Raw genomic sequence first — 4,999 nt, 5'->3', positions numbered from 1 at the left:
ATGTCCAAGTAGAATTAAAGTTAATAAATAAATATCATATCTGTATAACATAGAAATGCCCAAGAAGAATTAAAGTTAACTAGAAATATTTGACAATTTTTTATTAAAAGAAAAATAGCATCACCAAAATTTCAAACATTCTTTTGAACCAAAATAGCATAACCAGAATATTTTGAAGGCCTTAGCATATATACTTAAAAATTTGGGTTGAACTTGTTAGACATGATTGGTAACAATCCAAGCAACCAAAAACACAAATATTTCCATAAGAAACCAAAAGAGTCATAGTTTATATCTTTAAAACGAACTACAAGAAACAAAATATACCATCTACCAGCAAAATACCCATCTGCATAGTCAATCCAAATTTAGAAAAGGAACAGATACCTAAAAAAATTTAGGGAAAAAAAGAGAAATTTCATAATGATTTTTTAGCATACATCATGAGTTCATGATGCTCACAACATTATCAACCATAACATAAATAAATGATCACAACTGATTTCTGCGAGTGTAATCTAAGAAGCATATTTCCAGTGCTCTTTTGCACTGGATGGGCCCTTAGGACTTGTAAGAACCAACAAAGCAGTGGAAAACACCTATAGCCTACTTTATCATCATACACATAAGACAATCTACACTTTCACCAAATTCACAAAGTTTTGGATTCAGATTGCCACTTAACAGATACAGAATGAAATATCATTCTTCATTTAACTCTTCTATAAAGCCATGTCCTCCACTATTGCAGTCACCCAAGAGAAATTTACACACCAGACTCAACTTTAGTCTCGGCTTCTGCCATAGCTACCAGTGGCTGAAGAGCTTTGAGAGGATTCATAATGATACCACATATAAGCCCATATTCTTTACTTCTTTTGCACTCATGAAGAAATCTCGGTCAGCATCCTGATTGATCCTGTCAAGATTTTGACCGATAGTCGAGATACCCATTAAGGGTTAATTTATGATGCAGCATTTTCTTTGCCTGAGAATCATGTCTCTTGTTTAGTAATTAGGATAGTGTTTATAAGATTGTATAATAAATAAGAAGAATAAAAGAGATGACAAGTGGATAAATAGAAACTACAGTTATTATATAGTAATATGACTATCCAAATATTAAATATGTCGGGTTTCCATTCCTTCAATTTGTTTATAGTTCGACCTCCATCTAGAGCCAAGTAGACTACCAGAAACAATTGGTTCTAAAACATATAACCAAATCTGATATGCATTACAACTTTTTAATCATGGTTATATGGTTGGACATTTTAATCTTAATGCCTACAGGTAATTAGGAGATAATATGTCACTGGACTGAGCAGGGTTCTAAATAAAGCATAAATTGTCAAATGTCCAAGCTATGAACCTGAATGGTTTCTAAATAGCAGATTTCTGGTTAATTTAACATAACAGATTTATGGTTAATTTAACATAATAAAGCACACCAAACTCTCACATGCGCATGTACGAGTCAAAAACCCAAAACCCAGCTCATTAATATAATTAGTTGTGTCACCATAAACAATAATAGAAAAACCTTCATTTGGGTACCTCTGAATTATTCTTAAAAGAAAAATAAAACTAAAAATTTCAGAAATAAAGCAATTAAAATAAACACAACATTAGATTCGCGAAAGCTCTGATTACCACCTACGAGCATTCACATAAGTCTCAACAGCATTTTAGATAAACAAACCCAAAAGCCCTAATTTTTCAAACCTAAGCAGATCTTATACTAAAAAAGGAGACCTAACCACCAAACAAAACTCTAAAGGATTTAGTCACTTCTAAAAGGCAAATAAAAAGAGAAACAAAAAGAAAAATAAAAGAGAAAAGACAATAAGGAGAAAGAGAGGAGGACCCGGCGACCACCCGTGGTGGTGGCACTGGCGATAGCACCTCTAGCGGCCGAAGGAGAGAGACAAGAATGTACTGGAACTACTGCCGGTAGTGGAGGTGTGAGACGCAGTGGCTGCTAGCTGTAGCCATGTAGATTCAACAATGGTGTGAGAGAGTTTTTGAATTTTGGGTAGAGAAAGATTTGAAGGAGAGAGCTTTTTGATTTTTTTGGGAAGAGAGTTTTTTTGAATGGCTGGTGAGAGTTAAGAGTTTAACTTGAGTTTTTTTTGTTCGGTTGAGTAAAACCCCAGTTGAGTTAAATTTTTAAATGACGTGTCCAGTTTTTGAGCGTGGATCATTTTGGACAAAATCGGGACCGTGTACTAGAGCCTCTCCATTTCAAAAGGAAATGGAGAGGATCTGTATCCGTGCATTTGGGTAGAAATTATTTCTATCCACGACTGTGTTTTTAGCATTTTACTTTTTTTTTTTTGACACATATTTAGGAGACAAATTTTACTGTTACGGTTACTATTTATGCACTATTTATGAATAGTAGTCGTAATATTTGACTTTTCAGCATATCAATGGGTTTGATGCACTATTCACAGACCCATAAATCTCACTTTTTAGTAACTTTTTCATTAAAAATGGGTCTCACTGTACTATTCACACATTTAAAAATTATTTTGTTACAGTGTTTTTAGTTTTCAGCTGTATCCAAACGGAGCCAAAATCCCTCCAATTCCCTTAAAATTTTATTTAATTATAAGACTTGTGTAACATTTCAAAATTAAATAAAGGTAAAAGTTTAGATACAAAATTGGTTATAACCTAAGGTTACAACCTTACTCAATATACTTTTATTGGACATGAATTTTGACAAATATGCCATTAAATTACATCTTATACTTATATCCTCCATGCTTGTAATATTTCTAGAAAATTAGAGATCAATAACTATGTCATCAATAAATTGTTTAAATTACATATTTTTGTAGTTTAAAATTATGCATAAAGTATAGTCTTCTAGATCATATAGTAAATAATATTTGATTGGTACAAAATTTGATATGTATATTAAGAGTGTAATGAATATGCAATCAATGGTTAGATTTTTGAAATATATAGTAATGTTAACGACATTGAGTAAGTTTGTAGTCTTAGGCTACAACCAATTTTGTAACTAAACTTTATTCTTAAATAAATAATGTATATCACACATTAACTAAATGTTAGGAAATATATGAATCATGTTAGGAACATATGTCATTAAAAATTGGCTAATCCTATGATAAAATGCATTTTACTTATAATTAAGTAGATCTAAGATGTGCTTAATAGTTCAAGGAACAAGAGTTCAAGTCCAGGTGTTAAAACCATGCAAATCTGTCCAAGAAATAAGTGAAGAAGTGCTGAATTTTAAAGCTTGATAGCTAACTTGACAAACAGCATCTATCGAGGTTTAAAAGGCTTGTTTAGCCTAATACTCAACAGCTGCTCAATAGATAACCTATCTATCAAGATTTACAAAAATCAATTTTTCAAATCTTATTTCACATCAATCCGTGTATATTTGTTTAGGCTTTCTTTTCTCACAATCCTAAACATATATAAGGATTATTTTAAGGGCCGTCACATCTGATACAAGGGGAAGCAACTCAATGCAAAAGCTTTTCACAAGCATATTGTGACCGGAGATATATGCCCTAGTTCATCTTTCTCTTAAAGAAGCTACTGCATTTGTATGTCGTAGGATTTTTTGACCAAGGAGTTTCATAATCTTCATCATGTTGATGAACTAAAGAACTTTGCAGCCAACATCCTTCTCAAGTTGGTGGTTAGTCACGTACTTTGATTCGTGCATCGATTGGTTAGTCATGTACTAGGAGTCATGCATTAAAAGGAGAAATTGTCACTACAGAACAAGTCCAATTGTATATTGGAGTGAGGGTTAGAGGCTAAGTAATTAGGAGCCAGATGAGGAGTCACATTGGGAGATTTAGGCAGTTGATCAATGCCATGGCCAAACAAATAGAAACCCAAGTCAGTGATCAAAGGGCTCATCCACGTTAAAGTGGGAATTAATTGGAAGAACACTCAGGCCATCACAAATGTAGGTTGGTATAATGTACTGAGATTCCTTTACTTGTAACCGCTTGTTGTGATAATAATAGATTCTTGAGAGTGGTGACCTTAAAATCACCCGGTGGGGTTTATACCTTGGAGGTTTTCCCCATTCGTAAATAAATCACCATGTCAACTTTATTTTCTACTGCATATTAAATTAGTTGGTGATTTGTTTGTGCTACCACACATATTGCATGTTAATTGAATTAATTAATTAACTTGGCTAATTAATTGGTTAATTTATCACAAGGGGTCTTGGCTTATCAAGTGGTATCAGAGCAAGCACACTCTGATTAGGGTTAATCTTTGCTATGTGATCCAATTGACCCATATTGTCATGGCTACAACCAGCACGAAAAGATCTTTGTTTTCAAATACATCTTGTTTTTCTAATCTCTACTTGATTGAGTGCATCAGAAAATGCAAGTCTAAAAGTTATTTGAAATCTATCTTGATGATTATTGGAAAAGATCTTAGATTGACAAAGAAGAAACTAGACTGTCTCAGAATGAAAATGTGCAAAGGAGTTCGTCTAAGAAGAGTGAAAGCTAAAAGCTTTGTTCGTAAATGGCAAATGAGAGAAAACACCATTCCTACTGATTTGTTATCTAAGCATGAGGTGTGCTTCGTGATGAAGTTTGCATTTAAGGTTATGGACACATTTTTATGGTACCTTGACAACGGCTATTCAAGACACATGACTGGAGACTGATCTCTCTTTAAGGTTTTTGAGTTTAAGAAAGGTGGTAATGTCACCTTTGATGATGGGAGCAAATCACAGATTAAAGGAAAGGGAACCATCTCACTACCTGGACTGCTAGACATTGCAAATATGCTATATGTAGAAGGTCTGAGAGTGAACCTATTGGCCATAAGTCAGAAATGTGATCAAGATTTTATGGTGTTATTCTCAAAAGGGAAATGCCTTGTGTTGAATAAGTCTGAAAAGAAACTCATAAGTGGTGTTCGCACTTTAGACAATTTTTACAGTTTAGTTCTCGATGGTGATATTGTGTGTAATAGC

At 33.4% G+C, this 4,999-nt stretch overlaps 1 long non-coding RNA gene across 1 annotated transcript; it reads right to left on the bottom strand.

Annotated features, from left to right (window-relative positions):
- Positions 1 to 396: 396 nt before the first annotated feature.
- Positions 397 to 2,267, bottom strand: LOC136063814 (uncharacterized). Its single transcript, XR_010625451.1, has 2 exons — positions 1,868 to 2,267; positions 397 to 988 (listed from the first exon to the last, which is right to left on the bottom strand). It is a non-coding gene; the product is annotated as an uncharacterized LOC136063814 (long non-coding RNA).
- Between the last annotated feature and the right edge of the window lie 2,732 nt (positions 2,268 to 4,999).

This window comes from Quercus suber, unplaced genomic scaffold, assembly GCF_002906115.3.
Source record: "Quercus suber isolate HL8 unplaced genomic scaffold, Cork oak 2.0 scaffold_580, whole genome shotgun sequence".
Lineage (NCBI taxonomy): Eukaryota > Viridiplantae > Streptophyta > Magnoliopsida > Fagales > Fagaceae > Quercus > Quercus suber.
This window is presented reverse-complemented; position numbering and strand designations above follow the sequence as displayed.